The sequence below is a fragment of the Quercus robur genome, chromosome 5, assembly GCF_932294415.1.
Source record: "Quercus robur chromosome 5, dhQueRobu3.1, whole genome shotgun sequence".
NCBI lineage: Eukaryota > Viridiplantae > Streptophyta > Magnoliopsida > Fagales > Fagaceae > Quercus > Quercus robur.
Window position 1 is genome coordinate 4683537 of NC_065538.1, and position 22539 is coordinate 4706075.

A 22539-nucleotide genomic window follows, 5' to 3' on the forward strand; every position below is an offset into this window, starting at 1 on the left:
TAGGAAACTTACTTGTTCTCAAACTAGTTTCTGCTCTATCCTACATATCCTTAATCAGCTTAATATATTTGAGAGGAACTCCTTTATTTTCCAAAACCTGCCACATAACCTCTTCAAGAACCCTATCATATGCTTTCTGTAAATCAATAAAAACCGATCATTGGAGGCTCTCTTTTTGCTTGTGTACAGTTTGGGGACTGTGATGCTTATGGTTTAGGACCAAACTTACTTGGTGGAGGGAAGTATTTCACCAAGTGGCGATGATAGATCTCCAAGCTGTTGATAGCTTTAAAATGCTCAACAACTAGAATTATAACAGTTTTGTCTACTGAGAATGCTAAATTATTACGTATTTGGAAGTTTATGCCGGGAAGGCTATGTTTGAAATCAGACGCACAGACTCACCAATGTCAGCATGGGACACCTTTATATCATAGTTTTCAAAGAAAAATGATGTGAGACAACAATTTCTTAAGAACGGGATAACTTCAAAAGCACAATGGTATACGACAATCACTCAATACTTCACAAAGGTTAAGTTTCTTTGATGGTACACGACAATCACTCTCTCCAAATTTTTATTCCTGAAAGATGTTTGTCTTTTCCAGTTTTCCTTCTCTAGAACTTTCCTTCCTTTATAATTAAAATTCTACCACAATTTTAGGATGTCTAGAAGATTGGTTAAAGACAAATTTTACTGCTAGTAAAAGATTGGGCTATAAAACCTTCAACAAGCCCATAGAATCACAAATTGTATGCACAATCATTCAGTTAAAAATATTAATGTAATAACAAATCTTATTGATATTACTTCAACAACAAACCACTTTCATCACATTGGAATACTACTTATTACAAATTATGGCTTCACATCACTTTATTATTATAATTATCATTGATTTTTGGAGTTATGTTTACAAATTATGGTTCAACATTTGGTCCATTTCAGTCAACTTTGGTCTACTTTAGTCTTTTTCGGTCCATATCGGTCTATTCAGTCCACTTTGGTCCATTTTGGTTTAGTTTGGTCCAATTCGGCCACTTTAATCCATTTTAGTCCAATTCGGTTCATTTTGATCTATTTTAGTCTAGTTCAGTCCACTTCAATACATTTAGAGCATTCCAACCCAATTCAGCCACTTTAGTCCATTTTAGTCCAATTCTATTTGTTGGGGTTTATGCCCTAAAATCTAATTTATTGGCATGTCATAAATAATTAAATTGTTTAATTATATTAGACTATTTATTAATGAATTAATGGGACATTATCTTAGTCCTTGAGATGCATTGTATGTGATTTATGTGAATAAGTCACAGAAGATATAAATCACAAATTCCTTGTAAACTTAAAACGTAGTTAGTAGTCGGTAATGAAATTAAGCATTTCATCTACGAAGACTATAACACATCAACTAAAATGATTTGTCTTGATCATGGAAGTGAAGACTTCTAGTTGATGTGTTGATGTGTCTTAAGAGTTAAGACATATTGAACTAGACCGCTGTGAGATTAATTATTCAATCAACAACTATCACCTGAATAATTAATCTCACGACTTCTAATTTCATAGACTCTTAATCCTAAGAGGGTAGTGGACGTGATCATGAAATGTAGGTTACTTTGATATATCAGGAGTGCGATCTAATATTCACGGTCAAAACCTTAGTATATTGGGTAACCACACGTAGTGTTGAGAGAACACATATTCTTAAGATGGAATCCATAATCTCTTTGTAGAGACACGAAATATCCCCTTAAGATAAGTTTAATGGGAACTGGTTATTTAGGGCGCCCACTTTAGTAAGGAGTTACTAAATCTAATATTTATTGAAATTGGATTTCAATAAATGTGAATAACTAAAAGATTAAACCAGGTACTCAAGGATAAAATAGTTGTTTACAAAGTGACAGTTTATTATGACTTTTGTAAGGTTGAATTTAATCAACCATCTTGTTGGTTTTATTCCATGCCAAATTTGCTTGTAATTTAGCAATTAGTAACCCTGTAATATCCCTATTGACTCCAATTCAGTGTGCTCACCAAGCTCTTCCACGAACGCACTCAAATCATTTGAAGATTCCACATGAGCAATGGTCATGAATACAGAGAAGTTTCCCTCTCCATCACAGCTTTCATCTGAATCTGAACTTGAAGAATCGGAGTCACTAAAAGTAATGGCATACACCATGCCCTTCACTTTCAAATAATTGGGACACTCATTCTTGAAATGTCCATGTCTGTTGCATTCGAAGCATGTGATTCCTTGAGAGGATTGAGAGTCCTTCCCATCTTTCCTCTTAAAATCTTTTTTCTCCTTTCTGAAATTTGGGAATTTTCCCTTCTCAGCAAACTTTCCATTTTTCTTGAACTTCAAGAACTTTCGAAAATTCTTCACAAGATATGCCACATCTTTATCGACAACATCCTCATCCAATGAGTCGTGAGCTTCTATCCTCTCATTAATTGTCTTAAGAGCAAGGGATTTGCTCTTCCTTTGTGATGGCAATGACAGCTCATAAGTTTGAAGTGAGCCAATTAGTTCTTGAACTTTGACATCATCAAGGTCCTCACTCTCTTTAATTGCTTTAACTTTTGCACAGAAGCTCTCTGGCAATGATCAAAGGATTTTCCTCACTATCTTTGAGTCCTCCGTTTTCTCACCCAAATTGAATTTGCCAATGACCACCTCATTCAGCTTGCCATAGAATGAGTCAAATGACTCGTCCTCACTCATTTTCAACTCTTCAAATTGAGTGGTTAGCATCTGCAATTTAGTGTCCTTCACTTTCTTCGTTCCTTCATACGTGGTCTCCAATATTTGCCATGCCTCCTTGTGAATTGTGATGTGAGATATCCTGTGAAACTCATTTGGAGATACACCACAAAAAATAGCATTAAGTGCCTTGCTATTTGCATTAGCTGCCACGAGGGCTACCTTATCCCATGTGGATTTGGCAGCCTCCGGCTTAGTCCATCCAACATCCATCGCATCCCAAATGGTTTCATCAATTAAACACAAAAATGCCCTCATCCGGACTTTCCAAAAGGCATAATTGCTTCCATAAAAATATGGTGGAGCATTTAAAGATTGAGACCTGTCCATCTCAAATGGGGTTAAGGATCGCACTAAGGTAATTAAACCATAGCAAATGCACCCGCTCTGATACCAATTGAATGTTCAAATAGTTTGTAAAACATCTTGAACGTTTAGACCCCCAAATTACAAATTACCAATTCAAGCTTATTATCAAACAATGTATGTGCGGAATATGAAAATAAGCTATACCACAATTGATAAAACAATCTAAACCAAATAAAATCACAACCACAACAAAAATTAAATGGCAAAGATTAAAGGAAGAGAGATACAAACACAAAGACAACACAACGATGTGTTATCGAAGAGGAAACCAAAGTCCTCGGTGTAAAACCTCTCTGCCGCCCTCCAAGTGGTCAATAATCCACTAGAGAATGAAGTTGGGATACATAAAGAGCAAAAGACCCTCCAAGCCTAATCTACCCAATGTACCTGAGCCCTCTAAGCTTCTTGCTCCAACGAGGTTATGCCGAACCTTTGTCCTCTCTAGCTTACTGGATCCCGCTATAGCCTATAGCATCAACCAATATCAATTGGTCCCTTCCTAACTGCTTCCCAAGCACCAAACAGCCTCCTCATAGATATAGGGATGGTGAGAAAAGGTTTTGGCTAATGTATAGAGGAATTCGGAGAATCAAATGATGAAAATTGTGGATGAGTCAAACTTTTTTTTCTCCAGGGTTTCTCTCTCAAAATTCTCTCTAGAAGCTCTCTACATTTCGTGGGTATAAGGGTCTATATATAGTAGGGTGTGTATGGAATGCGAAGAGTTATTTTTGTAACAAACAAAGTGTTTTGGCGACTTAGCCTCGCGACTTGACTGAGTCGCGAGCTAACTGCTTGGCCAGATTGGAAGATTTGTCCTATAGTGCAACAGCTAGCGTGACCCTTCGGCTCCCCTGCATGCTTCACACATGTGCCAGCTTTAGTGACTTGCTGGCCGCGAGCCAGTCGCGAGGCCCTACTTGAGTGTACACTCTTGATTTTTTCTTCACACTCTCTCACACACTACCCTTACATGATTCCCACCTAAAAATAGGGTTTCTAAATGCTGAATTACAAGCAAATTGGCATGGAATATAGCCAACAAGATGGTTGATTAAAGTCAACCTTACACTCTCAAATATATGTCTTGAATGAAAAGAGAGAAAAATATTAATATGCAACATGAGAACCAAGTAGAAAAAAGTAAGGTAAGGAGAAGGAAGAGACGTACCTTGATCAAGCTGATTGTTATAAATTTTAAGTTCTGTCAAATATCATCTAGAACAGAAGAAAATAAAACTAAACAAGAAAACAAACACAATATCTAATTTAGTAGTAGAAAATAAACAAGAGAAAAAGAAAGAAAGAGAAAAATTACAAACCTGATAAACACAACTGGGATCATCCAAGAGGACTTCTTCAACTTCTGGAGGCTCAAGTTCTAAAAATGGTTTCAAACGTTGGCCATTAACTTTAAACATATAACCATTTTTAGGATTTTCAATCTCAATAGCACCATGAGGATAAACAATGTGAACTATGAATGGACCAGTCCATTGAGATCGTAACTTACCTGGGAAGAGATGCAAACAAGAATTATAAAGAAGAACTTTCTGACCAGGTTCAAATGATTTTCTCAAGATGTTTTTATCATGAACCCTTTTCATTCAATCCTTATATGATTTGGCACAATTGTATGCATCATCGCGAATTTCTTCCAACTCATTGATTTGGAGTTTCCTTTCAGCACCTGCTTTGTCAAGATCAAAATTCAACTGCTTAATAGCCCAATAAGCTCTATGCTCTAACTCAACAAGGAGGTAACAAGCCTTACCATACACAATTTGATAGGGAGACATTCCAATGGGAGTCTTAAATGTTGTACAGTATGCCCACAACGCATCATTGAGTCCTAAAGACCAATCTTTCTAAGTAGGGTTAACTGTTTTCTCCAATATTCTCTTGATTTCCCTATTAGATATCTCTACTTGACCACTTGTCTGTGGGTGATAAGGTGTTGTAACCTTATGAGTGATGTCATATTTCTTCATTAGTTGCTTAAAAACTTTATTGCAAAAGTGCTTTCCTTCATCACTAATAATGGCACATGGTGTACCAAACCGTGCAAACACATTCTCTCTCAAAAACTTGACTACAACCTTGTGATCATTAGTTCTACATGCAATAGCCTCAACCCACTTAGAAACATAGTCAACAACAACAAGGATGTATAAGTTATCAAAAGAATTAGGAAAAGGACCCATGAAATCAATACCCCAAACATCAAATACCTCAACAATCAAAATAGGGTTCAATGGCCTCATATTTCTTTTTCTAATACTCCCCAACTTTTGGCATCTCTCACAGGTTGAACAATATGAATGGGAATCACGAAAAATGGAAGGCCAATCAAATCAACATTGCAAAATCTTGGCAGCAGTCTTTCTTGAACTAAAGTGGCCTCCACAAGCATGATCATAACAGAAGGATATAACATTTTGTTGGTCACTCTTAGATATGCATCTCCTAATTATTTGATTAGAATAGTACTTAAACAAGTATGGATCATCCCAAAAGAAATACTTAAGCTCAACCAGAAATTTAGACCTATCTTGTTTAGTCCAATGCAAAGGCATTTGATTAGTGACAAGATAGTTTTCAATATTAGCATACCAAGGTCTCTAGGATACATGCAACAACTGTTCATCAGGGAAAGATTCAAGAATTGGTAAATTGTTATCATTATGCTCAACGATTAATCTAGACAATTGGTTTGCTACTACATTTTCAATTCCCTTTTTGTCTCGAATCTCAAGATCAAATTCTTGTAACAATAAAATCCATCGGATAAGTCGAGCTTTAGCATCTTTTTTGGAGAAAAGATACTTCAGTGCAGCATGATCCAAATAAATTAAGACCTTAGACCCCAACAAATAGGACCTAAATTTGTCTAAGGCAAAAACAATTGCTAACAACTCCTTCTCTACTGTAGAGTAGTTCATTTAAGCATTATTTAGAGTCTTACTAGCATAATAAATAACATGGGGAACCTTTCCAACCTGCTTCCCTAAAACAGCACCAATTGCATAGTCAGAGGCATCACACATAATCTCAAAAGGCACTTTCCAATCAGGTGGTTGAATGATAGGTGCAGAAGTCAACACAGTTTTTATTCTCTTAAATGCATGGAGACACTCATCATCAAACACAAATGGCGCATCTTTGGCAAGTAAGTTGCATAAGGGCCTTGAGATTTTACTAAAATCCTTGATGAACCTTTGATAGAATCCTGCATGACCCAAAAATGATCTAATTTCCTTAACAGATCGAGGAGGTGGAAGGTTAGAAATCAAATCTATTTTGGCCTTATCAACCTCAATACCACTTTCTAAAATGACATGCCCTAGAACAATTACCTTTTTCACCATAAAATGACATTTCTCCCAATTAAGAACAAGATTCTTCTCCTTACACCGCACTTACACTAAGGATAGGTGGTGCAAACATTCTTCAAAAGTGGACCCAAATACTAAAAAGTCATCCATAAATACCTCCAAAAATCATCCCACCATATCAGGAAAAATACTAATCATGCTCCTCTAAAATGTACTAGGAGCATTACATAAACCAAATGGCATGCGACGGTAGGCAATGGGAATTTGATTATATCCAGAATATCCATCAAGAAAACAATAATAAGCATGACCAGCTAACCTTTCCAACATTTGGTCTATAAAAGGAAGAGGAAAATGATCTTTTCTTGTCATGGCATTCAACTTACGGTAATCAATGCATACTCTCTATCCTATTTGCATACGAGTGGGGACTAACTGATCATCCTCATTCTTAACAACTGTTATGCCAGATTTCTTTGGTACAACTTGAACTAGACTCACCCAATTACTATTAGAAATTGGGTAAATAATACCCACATCCAAAGGCTTCAAAACTTTAGCTCTCACTAGCGCTTGCATAATAGGGTTTAGACGTCTCTGCGGTTCACGTGAAGTTTTAGCATTCTCTTCCAAGTGAATTCTATGCATAACCACAGATGGACTAATACCTTTGATATCAGCAATTGACCAACCTATAGCTTCCTTATGCTTTTCAAGTACACTTATCAATTGGCGTTCCCTAAGGTCATCCAAATCTGAAGCTATAATGACAGGTAAGGTCTCAGAATAACCTAAAAAGGCATATTTAAGTGTTTTAGGTAATGGTTTCAACTCCAACTTTGGTGGTTCCATAGCAGATGGGGGTGGGGATGAAGAAAGTGGAAGAGGGATCACTTTTGGTTGCCAAGTATTAGTACTTAAAAGAGGAACAAAATCTAACAATGCATTGACCTCTTCAATTGAGTGTTCAATATCAAAATTGCAACCAAAAAGATTTAAGCAAGCCTCTAAAGGATCCTCATAACTCAATTGTAGGAAAGTATCATGGACTAGACTCTTAATCATGTCAACCTCACAGATATCCTCATTGTCTAGCATTTGTTTACTTATGTGGAAGATATTAAGCTCAATGGTCATATTCCCAAAAGAAATCTTCATTACACCACTTTAAAAATTGATCAAAGCATTGGATGTGGCTAAGACAGGGTGACCCAAAATTACACGGATTTGTGTATTGGCATTTAGAGTAGGCTCAGTGTCTAACACAACAAAATCAACAGGAAAATAGAATGCGTCCACCTTAATCATCACATCCTCAACAATACCTCTAGGGATTTTCATAGACCTATCAGCTAATTAAAGTGTCATGGTTGAATATGGCAATAAGTTCACACTTGGCATAAGCAGGAACTTGCTAAATTGCATCAAGAAATGGAATGTTTATTTGCACTTGTTTAAAAACCTCTAAAATGTCTCCAAATTGTGCACTTTTTTTAGGACTGATTAACCTTTGAGGAAATGGAGCTTTAGGAACAAACCTCTTATCAAAGGAGGAACTAAGATCCTGAATTGGAGTGGCGGGTGGGTTGTCCTTCTTTTCTCCATGATCATCATTTGAACTATGAGTTCCTTTTTCCTTTAACACAATATTTTCATCATCCTCCACTTCTGGCATTTTCACTTGATTATCAACTTTCTTACCAAACCTAAGGTTAGTAATAGACTGAACATGTTCTTGTCCATGAGTAGAACTAGAAGAACCATTGATGTCATATTGTCCTTCTGGGTTAGGTATAGGTTGACTAGGAAACTTTCCTTTTTCCCTCTCTCCAACTTGGGTTGCTAACTGGACAACTTGATTTTCCAACTTTGAAATAGCTTGAGTATTCAAATGGGTGGAACTTTTCATCTCTTGAATGGCTTGGCTAGTTGATTGCATGAAAGTTTTGAGAGACTCCTCCAAAGATGGTTGTTGTCTTGGTGGTGCTACAAATTGAGGTGTTAATTGAGGAATGGGAGGAGATGCTTGAGTAGGTGGATGAAATTGACTTTGTTGATGCACTTGTTGTCCACCTATATTTATGGGGGAATGGTTTTGCCTCCAAGAGAGATTAGGATGAGTTTGCCAATTTGGATTGTATGTCTCTGAAAATGGACTAGCAAGTGGTTTTCCATAATTATTCAGTGCATTTACTTGCTCAGTATAAAAATCAGGGTAACCAACTATGGAAGGACACATTTGTGTTGTATGCATAGGACTTGCACAAATAGAGCATGCTTCACTTTGAAGTTGATTGACAGAATTCATCCCTCTACCTAAAGCTAAAGCTTCAACCTTACGAGTGATATTGTCAAACCTAGCTTTTATGTCTATATCTTAATTGCAGGGGCCAATCTCTCTTTATGGTTGAAAAAATCCCATTGTTATGAACTTTCAGAAAAATTGTCAAGAAATTTGTATGCCTTACCATCTACAAGACTAAAAAATCCACCACCATTCATGGACTCAATCATGTTACGATTTGTCTGAGTCAAACCATTATAAAAATATTGTACTAGTCTCCATGTTTCAAAACCATGATGAGGACAGTTTAAGATCAAGTCCTTAAATCTCTCCTAACTCTCATAAAATTTCTCTTGTTCATCCTGATAAAAATCTGTAATTTCTCTCCTCAAAGCATTGGTCTTGGCCATTGGGAAAAATTTAGAGAGGAATTTTGTGACCAACAGTTCCCATGCAGTGATAGATCTAGGTGACAAAGAATTAAGCCATGCTTTTGCCTTACCCTTTAAGAAAAAAGGGAATAAACGCAAGCGAATTGAGTCATCAGTGAAATTCTAGAACTTACAAGTAGCACAAATCTCAAGAAATTCTTTCACATGCATATAAGGATCTTCTCTGTCGAATCCATGAAAAGTAGGAAGAAGATGGATTATCTGTGGTTTCAACTCAAAATGTGTAGCAGTGGTTGCAGGCAATACTATGCAACATGGAGGGTTGGTGGTTCTGGGTGAGAACAATTCCCTAAGAGTTTTTGAATCATCTCCTGTTTCTCCCATTATGGATGAATAATCAAAACTAACAAGACGATTTTCTTTATCACGTATCCAAGTTCTCATACACAAAGCACAAAGAAATAATTTTTTTTTGTTTTTTTTTCTATTTAAAAAAAAAATTATTTTCCTAACCAAGTCCCCAGCAACAACGCCAAAAACTTGTTGTGAAATTTTAAAGTACTCGCAAGTGTATGAACCATACCGAAGTATAGTTTGACAAGAACGAGGTTGAACCCACAGGGACTTGAATGAACGTAGGAAAATTAATTAAACCTTAACCAAATTAATCCTAATCTAGTTTAATAAAAATTGGTTTTTCTGTGATTAAATAAACTAAGAAAATAATAAAATTAAGCAAATAGTTAAACTAAGCAAAAGATATAAAGCAATAAAAAGATGTAAACAATCAAGAGATAGGAATTAAGGTTTTGGAATCCGCCTTGTTAATTATTATCAACATATATTTATGATCATTAATTTTTCCCAACTCACTACATGATAATCTAGAAATCAATCTTGCTATCATGGAAAATATTCTCATTAAAATCCTTATTTTAAATATCAAAAGTTGTTCTTCTTCGCTTCTTAAGTATAAAACCAAATCGTCAATTGTATCTGTAGCCAAACAAATCACAAGATATATCCAATTCTAAAAATCAAATCATAAATTGTATCCATTGACAGACAAATCACAAACGATATCCAATTTTATAATCAAGAATTAATAATCCAAGCATTCAATTAATTAAGACAAATCCTAAATCATGAGAAAAACATGATTGAACTCATATCTAGAATCCCATCTTAGTCAATTGATATGAAGTAAGAACAATTTAAATCATTAAAGAACAACTATTGTGGGAAAAATCAAATAACCTAAATATTACTGATAATCCTTAACAAGGTTTCATCCTCAACCCTAATTATAAATTTAGCTACTCATAGTAATTGAAAGAAAACACAAAAATAAACTACTAAACATTAAACCAGAAAAATAAATAAAACTAACTGTCATGGAAGAAAACTAAAGAAGTAGCTGCACTCTCTATGTTCAGCCTTCAGCCCTAGCACTAGCCTCAGCCTCTTCTGAATTTTGCCCTAAAGAGCCTTTAAATATGTCAAGGAATCCTATTATAAGTTGAATTCCTGTTTGGAGAAAATCCCAGATTTTAGGGTTCACTTAACCGACGATTTTGACCCATTTATTGTTAGAATTTGGACTTTTAGTAACTAAAAATTGTAGCCCTTTAAGTTAACTTTCTAGCTCAACTTGAATCATATCAATTGGATATCTGAGCCGAAAGTTATCCTAAAAATACTAACTGATGTGAAGGCTGGAATCCTAATCCGAATTGGACTTGGATTTGATGCAAATTTCCATTGATTACTTGCTCCAATTGGACTTAAATTTAAATGAGCTAGCCTTCTTTAACTTCATCATGGCCCTTGTAAAAGTAAAGTCCATTAGCTTTCTTCTTTGCACAAATCTACTTATTTAATTCCATTCTCCTACAAAAGACAAATCCATGCAATAAGATTCAATTAAGCATAAAATTGATTATTCAGCATTATTCCAAAACCAAATATGAAATGCATGAATTAACTCAAAATAAGTGTGATAATGCTTTCTAATAATGATATAAATTTGTAAAATTAAGCTATTATCGATGCACATCAAGCATCTAAGAAGATACTATCAATGAAGGGTTAGCCTGGACGAGCATCACCATGGATGAGCATTATGGACATAGTTGAAGTTATGTAATGTTTTCCTCATGTTTATTTATGTTTATTACTAGTATTGCATGTTTTTAAATTTGTTAATTCCCTAAAAGTGCATTAGTTTCCAACTTTTGCACAGTCTATGGATTAATTTGTGATAGATGAAGTCATGTACTTATTCTATCTGTTTGTATATAAGTATTTTTAATTCCCTAAGGCATTAGCTTCTAAGCATGTGCCATGCTTGTGGACGATGTTTATGTTATGTATATACAGTTTGAGTTTCCAATGTATATAATGTTGTATAATTTTCATGATTTCATTTAAACTAATCCACAAAGAAGGCTAAAGGCCCAAGACAAGTAACATCTTTGGACGCGGGGATGTAATGTCTATAAGTTTTCCTTAAAATAAGGATAAAGCAAAGAAAAATAAACCAAGGTATATTCATCTAAGCACTAGATGAGGTAAAACCTAAGGTATATTCATCTAAATTAATGAACGAAGAAAAATGTGCATGTAAAAATATTTCAAAGTCCATGGATGAATTTAACTAGCCAAACAGTCCAATTTTTGTACAAGTAAATGCTGGAAACATCTTGACCAAAGACGAGTAAAGGATTGTCCAACCTAGGGACGAGGAGTAATGCAAGCTATAAGTCAAATATATGGACGAATAAAGCCAGCAAAAGAAATACCATTCGTGGACGAGTTATACTTGTGAAATGTAAAGAATGGTAAAAGTGTTGAGCATGAAAAATTTATTTAAGCATGGACAATGTAGATATAGAAAATTCGTTCATACATTTAGGATGAGATAAAATGTCCTCATAAGTGGACGGGCCACACTTAAAACCATAGAAATAATATGGACGATGTAAATAAAATTCGTTCACACAAAGCATATAACATGTTCAACACCAAGTGAGAAATGAAAATAAAAGTAGACATTCATTCATAAAAATTAAAGAAGGGTAGACAACCACCATCCAAAAACCCTTGAGTTATTCAAAGCCAATGAAGGCAATTGTATTTGTTGCTCGTCTATAAACTTGGACTAGGGAATTGTACTTGAATGAATTTTAAAATGTGAAGCCCAAAACAACGAACATTTCCAATAAACTAAAATAATAAAAAATTTCTAGAGGAAAAATAAATTTACTAGGATAAACTGCTGGTGCATCACCCCCAAACTTTGGGTCGTCCTTGTTGGCAACAATGGCATACTGAGCAGGTTCAATTGAGGCATTGTCCACCATGATAGTTTTTAAACCCCTTAAAACCAATTGATTTAACCTAGGTAATTAGCCAAGTTATTACTTAGTCCAATTTAACAAGTCTAGGTTATCACAATAACAAAGATCAAATCATGCAAAGCAGCAGAAAATAAATAACACAAGATATGATCACCTAGGAAACCAAACCGGTAAAAACCTGAGGAGGATTTGACCTAGCTATCCTCAAGGTAAACTTGAATCCATTATCTTGAAAGAATCGAAGTTCACAATAAGACTTACAAGCCTCCACGCTCAACTTCTTATTGCTACCAACCAGTAGAACTTACTGACACGGCCACGTGTAAGCTCTGAATCCACGGACTCCTTCTTTCTTGGATTCACCACCAGATACAAGAACACCCGCTTGTGTTTTCTTTAAGTTTCAATGGTAGCAACTAAGTTGATCATCAAGGTGTAGATAAATCTTCTCCTTAAAAACCCTAAGCTTGTGTAAAGGAAAGCTCCTTTAGATCTCACAAGAGATTTACACAAACCGCAATATGAGCAACACTAAAACGTGGCTAGGGTTTCCCTTTTATACTTAGGACAAATAAGAAACCCTAAAAATGCTTTAAAACAACTAGGGCTGAGTTGGAAAATTCTGCAGAAAAACATTCTGCCCGAGCTTCGATCGATCGAGCCAGGCCGAAATGCATTAATCTTTTCTGCATTAAGCTCGATTCCAACTTTACATAAACGCACAACTTTGAGCAAGACTAAAACACATCTAAACACATTGTTTTGATCATGGTTTGCCAATAATACAAATTAGAGTTCTAAATACATAAAATCCTAAGTCTTTAGAACCTAACAAACTCCCCCTTTGGAAATCCGTGACAAAACACAACTAGAAGCTCAAAGTTTACAAAATGAAAAACCCTTTACACAAATAATGCTCATAAAACAAATTCAATCCTAACTACTATCCATCAGTTGCAAATGTAGACAGCAGCTCAATTGAATCAACCTGTATATTTCCTGAAACACTAAACAAAATGCATAACCGCATGTGTGGAAACAATACAAGTAAACAATATAAATTCTTGATTCCAAACAACACACAATAAAGACATATATCAGTGAATAACTCATAAATATAAATCAATAAACAGTTTGAAACAAGAAACATATAAAGTACCAACAAAAAAAAAATACTCCCCCTGACATGAATATCCCATCAAAAACATGACAAGAGCTCAAAAGGTAAAATACAATGTGAAGCACCTAGATACAATCTAAACTCCACAAGCTCCAACCAAAGAAAAAACTCTCCCCCTGAAAAACAAAAACTCTACAAAGTACTCCCCCTTTTTGTGACGGAATGCCAAAGGACAAACAAAATCCATCATCAAAAGGGAGGTGGTCTAAATTGCGCCAACTCCGCACACAAGGCACGGATCTCATCGAACACGTCCACCAAAATCTGTCCATGAGCTGCCTGAACGGTCAAGACATGATCCAATGTACAACAAATGTCGGAATCATCCGAAGCAGTCGGTGGAGGAACATCAGTATCAACAGCAGCACCCGATGTCTCAGCAGCATCAGCACTTGTAGAAGAGGGAGGAGGGGGAACAGCACTAGGGAACGCACCTCTAGGACGTTAAGGAGCAACTCTCAAGTGAGCAGCCCTCTGTCTAAGAAAGGTGGCACCTATGGGAGCAACGACATGAACAGGCTCACCATAAGGGAAACCATCTAGACCCAAAAACAGCAGAATCCTATGAATGAAAATAGGATGAATAAGTGCATGCCCTACAGCAGATGTGATCCGAGGATCAGAACCCCACTGGATAGATGACCTAGTGATGTATGACATGACAACATCTAAAGAGGGTGACTCATCATAGGGATAGTCAGGCTCCCGAACAACCGGAACCCCAAGAGCCTCAGCCACTACCCGAGGGGTAATGGTGAACTCAACACCTCGTATCCAACTCCTAACAAGGGTGTTGGAATCATAGATGTGGCAAGAGAGGTTCGAGAAGAACTCTCTAATCAGGGCGGTTGAGGGTGGATGATCTATCTCTAAGAGAGGCAACCAACCTCTAGACTCAAAGTTAGCCCTAATTGCTGGATCAATCTCATCTAAAACTACAGCTCGCTCAGCCCATATCTTACGCTTACTGATCAAAGTATTAAAGGCCTCTCTGCACTTATCATTCCTAAACACCTCACCCCTAGAGGGAGACTCAGAGGAAGTGGAAGGGGTCCTATAGGCTCTAGTTTTCCTAGGCATGGTGCTAGGATAAGGACCAAAACACAGAGCAAAGGAACAAAAATACAAATTAAAAAAAAAAAAAAAAAAAAAACCAAGAGCAGACTGCAAGTTAGCACAAAAAAAATATAGAATAAAAATCTATATGATGCATGAACAAATTAAATGGTATGATGCATGTCCTAATGCAGTGCAATTAAGTCCAAAAAGTTCAAATTCACAAAATTGGCTTGAACATAGAGGTATTAACACAAAAACCCCAAATTTTGGAAAACCACTTGATCAATTTGAAAGATATTGACGAATTGATCATTAGACATGATAGAGTTCAAAAATTAATGACCAAATACATCAATTCAACAAGCCAATTTCATCAATTTAACCCAAATTAAACAAAATCCCCAATTCGGAACAATTTCAAACCCTAGAATTTTCAATTTTTCAAAAACCACAAAATTGATCAAATTAAACTACAAGAATCATGATAATACCATCCTAGAACAAAAACCCAATGATCAATTTCATCAAAAATGGGTTGAATCATCAAAAACCCCAAAATATGAAAAGTGCCGAAAATACCCAATGAATATGCATGAAAAATGCATGAAATCATGAAATAAAGTGCAAAAGGAAGGGCAAAAAGGACTTACCGGCCTTGGAAGACAAAAACCTTGCAAAAATTTCGGAAGAAAATGACAAAAAATCTTTGGTGGAGCCTTAGCCAAGTTGGAGAGAGAGGAAAGTTTGAAAAACTTTTGAAAAAGTGCCTTTGAAAAAGTCCAATCTGACTTTAAAAAAAACATGATTCACGAGTTTCGATCGATCGAAAAACAGCCTCGATCGATCGAAATAGACAGAGACTCTAACAAAACATTTTGAAAAGAGTTCGATTGATTGAAAATCAGTTTCGATCGATCAAAACAGACAGAGGCTCTCTCTAACATATTTAAAAAATTTCGATTGATCGAAAAACAGAATGGATCGATCGAAATGGGCAGAGGCTCACTAAATTTGAGGAAAAACAATTTTTTTTTGAAAAACATTTAGAATCAATTCAAAGCATTAAAATTTAAGAACAAAATGCATGAGTATATGATGATGTGATTTTCAAAAACAAGAATTTTAAGCCCAAATTCCCCAAAAACAAAATTTCTTGCATTATCCATAAATTTTCAAGCAACAAATTAATTTTGCACAAAATTCAAAGTATTTGCAAAACATGGTTGGTCAGACCATAAACACACACAATAACATGTACAAAGTTTAGCAAAGAGTAACTCGTGTAGTGTGTGCAACTAGCAAAAACTTGAGATACATGTGAGGTGATATGTGAATAGCAATCAATCACAAAGTCTACAAAAATTTATCACAAAGAATTTAAAAGAGACTATCACCTAAAGAGTTACATCATATAACTCCCACATCTCCTAGATCATAAGCTTGCAATCATGTAAGTTTCTTGAATTTATGCCTCATAATATACATATCAATTTTAAATCATGTGAGTTTGGCATCAGCCTAATAGTACACACCAATTTTAAGTATTAAGCAATTTAAACTGAGGCTTCACCTTATGTTCTTTTTGTGCATGTGCTACACTTTCTCGAGCACAAAATCTTATGATATGCACTAAGGTGTTCATGATTGGCTAGTGAACAGTGGTGAGATGATTATTTATGCCTTTCTCTAAAAGTTCAAGTCCAACATTCAAAAACATGTGACTTCAAGATTAAGACAGAGTAATCAAAAACCATATACATCTTTCCCACACAACATGCACTACAAAGCTTCAACTAATAAAGTGCAATAAGTAAGCTCATCAAAGCTAAACAACGTACAAACAACATGTTCTATGAAAATAAATTGACCAACCTTGTTCTCAAAAACCAAGAAGAATAGTACAAAGCAAAATTTGCTACTTTTTCTTCCCTTTTTTTTTATTATTATTAAAAAAAAAAAACTAGAATGAAATGCATGAATGTTATGCAATGCAAATCCTAGAAAACAAAAAACAAAACAAAACCAAAGAACAATGGTCACAAAGGGTAGAGCAATGAAGCACAAGGACCATGTCAGAAAGACTCAGTTAGTTCGAGTATTTTGCATCCAAAACCTTTTAGATGCACCATGAGTATTGGAGTTCTTATTCACATGGGAATGATTACCAACTCCAGGATTGGAATAAAGGTTTAAAGCATTTACCAATTCACCAATGAGTACCATAGGATCTTGTGCTTGAGGCACAAGTACTTTTGGTTTGTTTGCTCTCTTTGTAGCTTGCAGCTTGTAACAGTTTGGATGAATGTGTCCAGACTTTCCACAAAAGTTACAAACCCATGCAGGCTTATCATGTGTAGGGTAGGCTTCTTAGACTTAGACTCTTTCAAATCAACCCTAATCTTCCTAGATGGTGAAACTTCTATGGGTTTGACAACCTCCCTCACTGGGGGTTTGACAGTTTCACTCACTATCTCACTCACAGAAGGTTCAGAAGAAGAAGATGAAGGAACAAACTTTGTGGAATGGGGAGCAGACATAGAGATGCTTTCAACATAACCTAATCCAGTTTTTTCAGAAGAAGACTTTTGAACACTCAACATTTGATCAAGTTTAGAACTAGCAGATCTAGCAATAGATAAATCAAGTTCCAAAGATTTAACTTTATCAAGCAAAAGCATATTCTCAATTTTCACATTGTTAAAAAGTTCATTAACATCAAACAGTTTAACAAGCAGATTCTTCTTATCAAGCTCAAGAGATTCAATTTTCTTCAGACCAAGTTCAACATTCATAGCATCCTTTGCAACAACTTTGCAAAGTTTATTATAGGCCTCTTGAAGATTTGCATCTTCAAAGAGTTCCCCATCAGAAGGGTTCTCTTCAACAAATATGCTCTCATCGACTACAGCAGTAGCGGTGAAAGCAATGAAGTTTCCATCCTCATTACAATCAGACTCATTATCAGAAACTTCACCATCACTAAGGGTTACAGCCATAGCCTTACCCTTAGACTTCAAATAGGTAGGACATTCAGATTTCATGTGTCCATACCCTTGACATCCAAAACACTGAGAGCCTAAAGAATTATTGAAAGATTAACCTACTTTTTCTCTAGGTTTATCATTATTGTTAACCTTAGGGGGATCATGCTTCCTAAAGTTTCTAGGTTCAGCAGTGTTTGTGCCTCTTGCCTTTCTGTTACTATTCCTGAGAAAGTTTTTAAAGTTCTTGGCAAGGTAAGCAATCTCTGTAGCAGAGAGCTCATCATCAAATTCACCACCTTCAACATCATCAACAGACTTAAGAGCCATTGATTTGGATTTGGTAGTTTTGGGTAGATCCAACTCATAAGATTGAAGAGATCCTACAAGTTCATCAACAGGGATGGAGTCCACATCCTTGTTTTCAGTAATGGCAGTCACCTTAGGTCTAAAGTCTTCAGTTAAAGATCTAAGAATCTTCCTAACAATTTTAGGTTGATCATAGATTTCACCCAAGTTAAAAGCAGAATTAACAATATCATTTAATTTAGCATAGAATTCATCAAAAAATTCATCATCAGACATCCTAATGCTTTCAAATTTAGAAGTCAATTGCTGTAATTTATTGATTTTGACAACCTTTATGCCTTCATGCACAGTCTGGAGGATATTCCAAGCAGTATGAGCAACCTCAACATTAGAGATTCTCTTAAATTCCTCCATAGTAACAGCGTTAAAGATCGCATTCAAAGCCTTGCTATTAAACGCAACTGCTTCTTTTTGAGAAGTTTCCCACTCACTAACAGGAGTAGTGGGCTTCTCCCATCCGTATTCAACGGAGTTCCACACTCTCACATCAATAGATTTCAGGAATGCTTTCATCCTTACTTTCCAATAAGCATAATTATTTCCGTCAAAGTGAGGAAGAATAACTAGGGAGTGTCTGTGTTCCATGACAACAGGGGTCAAGGATCAGCTCAGTGATCAAAAGATCAACAACAAAAGAGCAACCCGCTCTGATACCACTTGATAGTTTTTAGACCCTTTAAAACAAATTGATTTAACCTAGGTAATTAGCCAAGTTGTTACTTAGTCCAATTTAACAAGTCTTGGTTACCACAATAACAAAGATCAAATCATGCAAAGCAATGGAAAATAAATAACACAAGATATGATCACACAGGAAACCAAACCGGTAAAAACCTGGGGAGGATTTGACCTAGCTATCCTCAAGGTAAACTTGAATCCACTATCTTGAAAGAATCGAAATTCATACAATAAGACTTACAAGCCCCCATGCTCGACTTCTTATTGCTACCAACCAGTAGAACTTACTGACACGACCACGTACAAGCTCCGAATCCACGAACTCTTTCTTTCTTAGATTCACCACCAGATACAAGCACACCCGCTTGTGTTTTCTTTAAGCTTCAATGGCAGCAACTGAGTTGATCATCAAGGTGTAGATAAATCTTCTCCTTGAAAACCCTAAGCTTGTGTAAAGGAAAGCTCCTCTAGATCTCACAAGAGATTTACACAAACCGCAATATGAGCAACACTAAAACGTGGCTAGGGTTTTCCTTTTATATTTAGGACAAATAAGAAACCCTAAAAACGTTTTAAAATAACTAGGGCTGAGTTGGAAAATTCTGCAGAAAAACATTCTACCCGAGCTTCAATCGATCGAGCCTAAGCTTCGATCAATCGAGCCAGGCCGGAATGCATTAATCTTTTCTGCATTAAGCTCGATTCCAACTTTACATAAATGCACAACTTTGAGCAAGACTAAAACACATCTAAACACATTGTTTTGATCATGGTTTGCCAACAATACAAATTAGAGTTCTAAATACATAAAATCCTAAGTCTTTAGAACCTAACACACCACATTGACATCTTCGGAACTCGTCAGAAGTAGGGAACTCTCTGTGGCAGTGGGAATTTTGAAGGAGTCAAAGTCCACCTCAAGGTAGGTCTCCTTGGCATCAGCACAGAAGTCCTCATAGCCAACAGCATAATGATGATCAAGATGATTCTTGAACTCGTCTGACTTAATAAAGACTGCAATGGCTTCTTCCCGAGCTTTCTCCATGGATGAGGTGAGCCCTAAAACCTTCCCCTTAAGGTGGTAATATGAGTCTCTTTTTCAATGGAGTCTGCCTTGAACTCTTCTACCTCTTTTTTCAACTTCGTCTCAATTCCTTGTAGACAAGCAAGATCCTTAATCAATTAAATCACCTCCCTTTTCTTCAAAAGAACTTCATTCTTCAGCTCTAAGCTCTTCTCCTTGGCAGTCTTGGCCTCATCACATAGCTCCTTGGCTTGGGTGGATGTAGTGTAGAACTTCGCCATAGCCTGAAAGGTAGATGGACGAGGGAGAGTTTAAAAAATTTCTTTGTTGAATCTTTTAGAAAATAAAACTAAGATAAAGAAAACCACATACCTTAAAAAGGTCACGAATGGCAGAACGCTCAAAGTCTTTTACTGACATATTATAACATGAGTTCACCTCGTTGTCAATAATAAGCTCTTTAAACGTCCTACAGGCATAGCCCTCATCTAACACCAAGTTAGGAGCATGCTTGGATTCTCTAATGGATGAGCTTTATGAGGAGCTTTGGCTGCAAGAGGAGGGAGGTCCTTAGACTGGACAGATGGAGTAGTCTGGGTACGTGCCAAGTTCACTGCAGAGGCGTCCAGGTGTACCGTCGCAGATGGGAATTTAGGAACCTTAGGGGGAGGAGTCTTGCCTAACTTTTGCTTCTTAGAACCTCGACGAGTAGGAAGGTCACCAAGGTCCACAAAGCTGGATATACCCTTTCTCTTCCCAGCCTGGTCGATAGGCTTCTAGACGTTCAAAGAAGTGGCATCGTCCAGGACCTAAACGTCCTCTTCACCACTGGTAACAACTTTTTCCTTGTTTTCCTTCATCGTGGCCAACCCTATGGAAAAAAAAAAAAAAAACAGAGTTTGTTAAAAAAAAAAAGAGTATGGACGATACTTACTTCGACGAGTAGTCTCCTTGTGTGCAAGGTTCTTTGCAGTAGGCTCAGGACCAAGTCCCCAAGCAACTATATGACTGAGAGTCACTAAGCTGTGGAAGGATCTCTCAGGGAAGGCATGTACTTGGTCAATACGCTCCAAATAAAAATTGTCCAAGTGTGGATGAGTAATAGTTGCACCAATACAAGAAAAGGTTAGATGAGTAAAAAAAGTAAGAAAAAATAAATAAAAGGAAGGAAGGAAGACATACCCTTAGGACGAAGACGACCTAGGGAGCTGGTAAAAGGGTTGAAGGGGGCACTATTTACATCAACTGGGTCCCTAGCTCAATTCCCATAAATAATAAAGAATTCAGTCCGCTAAAGCCTATTAGAAGAACTATGGCCCTTTATTAAACAAAATTGAGGGCCCCTAGACGAGAGATGGTAAAAACCAGTAGATTGTTTTATCTCTGAGGGCTTATAGTAGTAAAGGAACTCGTCCACTGTGATTGGACAGTTCCCTTTCAATGCCTCACGCCATAGTATTTGCATGGCAACTATCATCCTCCATCCATTAGGGTTGAGCTAGTTTGGTCCAATACCCAACCTATGGAAGAGACCTCTACAAAAAGAGTTTAAGGGAAACTTAAGACCTGTTAGAAGGTAAGAGGTATATACACCAAAACTAGAAGAAGGAGAACAACACCAATCCCCCTCTCCAAGTAGACGAGGTCTAAATTCACTAAGAATTTAGTATCTACCTACAAGGGTTTTTAACTTGGGTGCGTCCAAAGTAGACACTACCTTTGGAGCATAACTGTAAATTATATTTTCCTCCTCCTCTTCATCTTGAGGAGGACTAGGTGATCTTCTAGACAAGCTAGCCCCTGCCCCAGAAGCCATCCTACGTTGCATTTCCTGGAATTCCTCTAAGGGAACACCATGAACCCCAGACGAATAATGCTCGTCTGAGGAACTACTATCACTACTATTACTTGTACTATCCTCACCACTCTCATAACTACTACCATTGCTTCCAGAAGACACATCTTGGTACTTGTCTATCTCTCTTTTTGAACTACTACTAGACACAGACATAATTCAAAGAAAGAATAAAGACGAAAACCTAAGGATGAGGGGAAGGAAATACCTTACGAGACTAGAAGACAAGGACTAGACGAGGCTCTTGGACAAGATGGCAGAAAAGAAATTATGAGAAAACTGAAGGGTAAGAGACAGAATGAACATGTTTTTAGGGCCTAGAGGTTAGGTCAGCGAAGCGACATGGACCAACAAGAACATGACACATGGCATTTTCTCAAAAAGTTGAATCGACATGACAAGTCAACCAATGAGATTACAACACGTGGCACAATCTGGAACAATAAAATTCGACTAGAGAAATGGCGACACGTGGCACAACATTTAACCACTAAGGTAATGACATGTGTCAAAAGTCAACAGTAAATACTACAGTACTCTGGATGACCCTTGGACAAAGGGGCAACTAATGGTGAACTAAAACTCGAACCATCTCGAATTCGTCCATAAGAGTCGTCCAGAGCCAGAAAGGTTAGACCAACATAAAAAGGTCGTCTATCATCAGGAGGTCATCTATGGGCATGAGGGTCGTCCATCAAGAAAGCACCTGGATGACCCCTCAACACTTAGAAAATTTTTAGAAATGGATTTATGTACAAAAGCTTGTAATTCGGACCACGTTCTACTATTTTGGAGTATAAGCAAAATCCTTGTTCATTGCTATAACTTCCCACTAAGTACTTAACTTCCAATGGTAGTTGTAGAAGATAAGATTGAACAT

General features: G+C 36.6%; 1 long non-coding RNA gene, 1 other non-coding gene and 1 pseudogene across 2 annotated transcripts; 1 reads left to right on the forward strand and 2 right to left on the reverse strand.

Annotated features, from left to right (window-relative positions):
* Positions 1 to 1994: 1994 nt before the first annotated feature.
* Positions 1995 to 7846, reverse strand: LOC126727694 (uncharacterized; annotated as a pseudogene).
* A 1204-nt stretch (positions 7847 to 9050) lies between these two features.
* Positions 9051 to 9159, forward strand: LOC126731998 (small nucleolar RNA R71). Its single transcript, XR_007659190.1, has one exon. It is a non-coding gene; the product is annotated as a small nucleolar RNA R71 (small nucleolar RNA).
* Positions 9160 to 12644: 3485 nt separating this feature from the next.
* Positions 12645 to 19050, reverse strand: LOC126728991 (uncharacterized). The gene is made up of 2 exons (XR_007656447.1): positions 18937 to 19050; positions 12645 to 12691 (listed from the first exon to the last, which is right to left on the reverse strand). It is a non-coding gene; the product is annotated as an uncharacterized LOC126728991 (long non-coding RNA).
* Positions 19051 to 22539: the final 3489 nt, after the last annotated feature.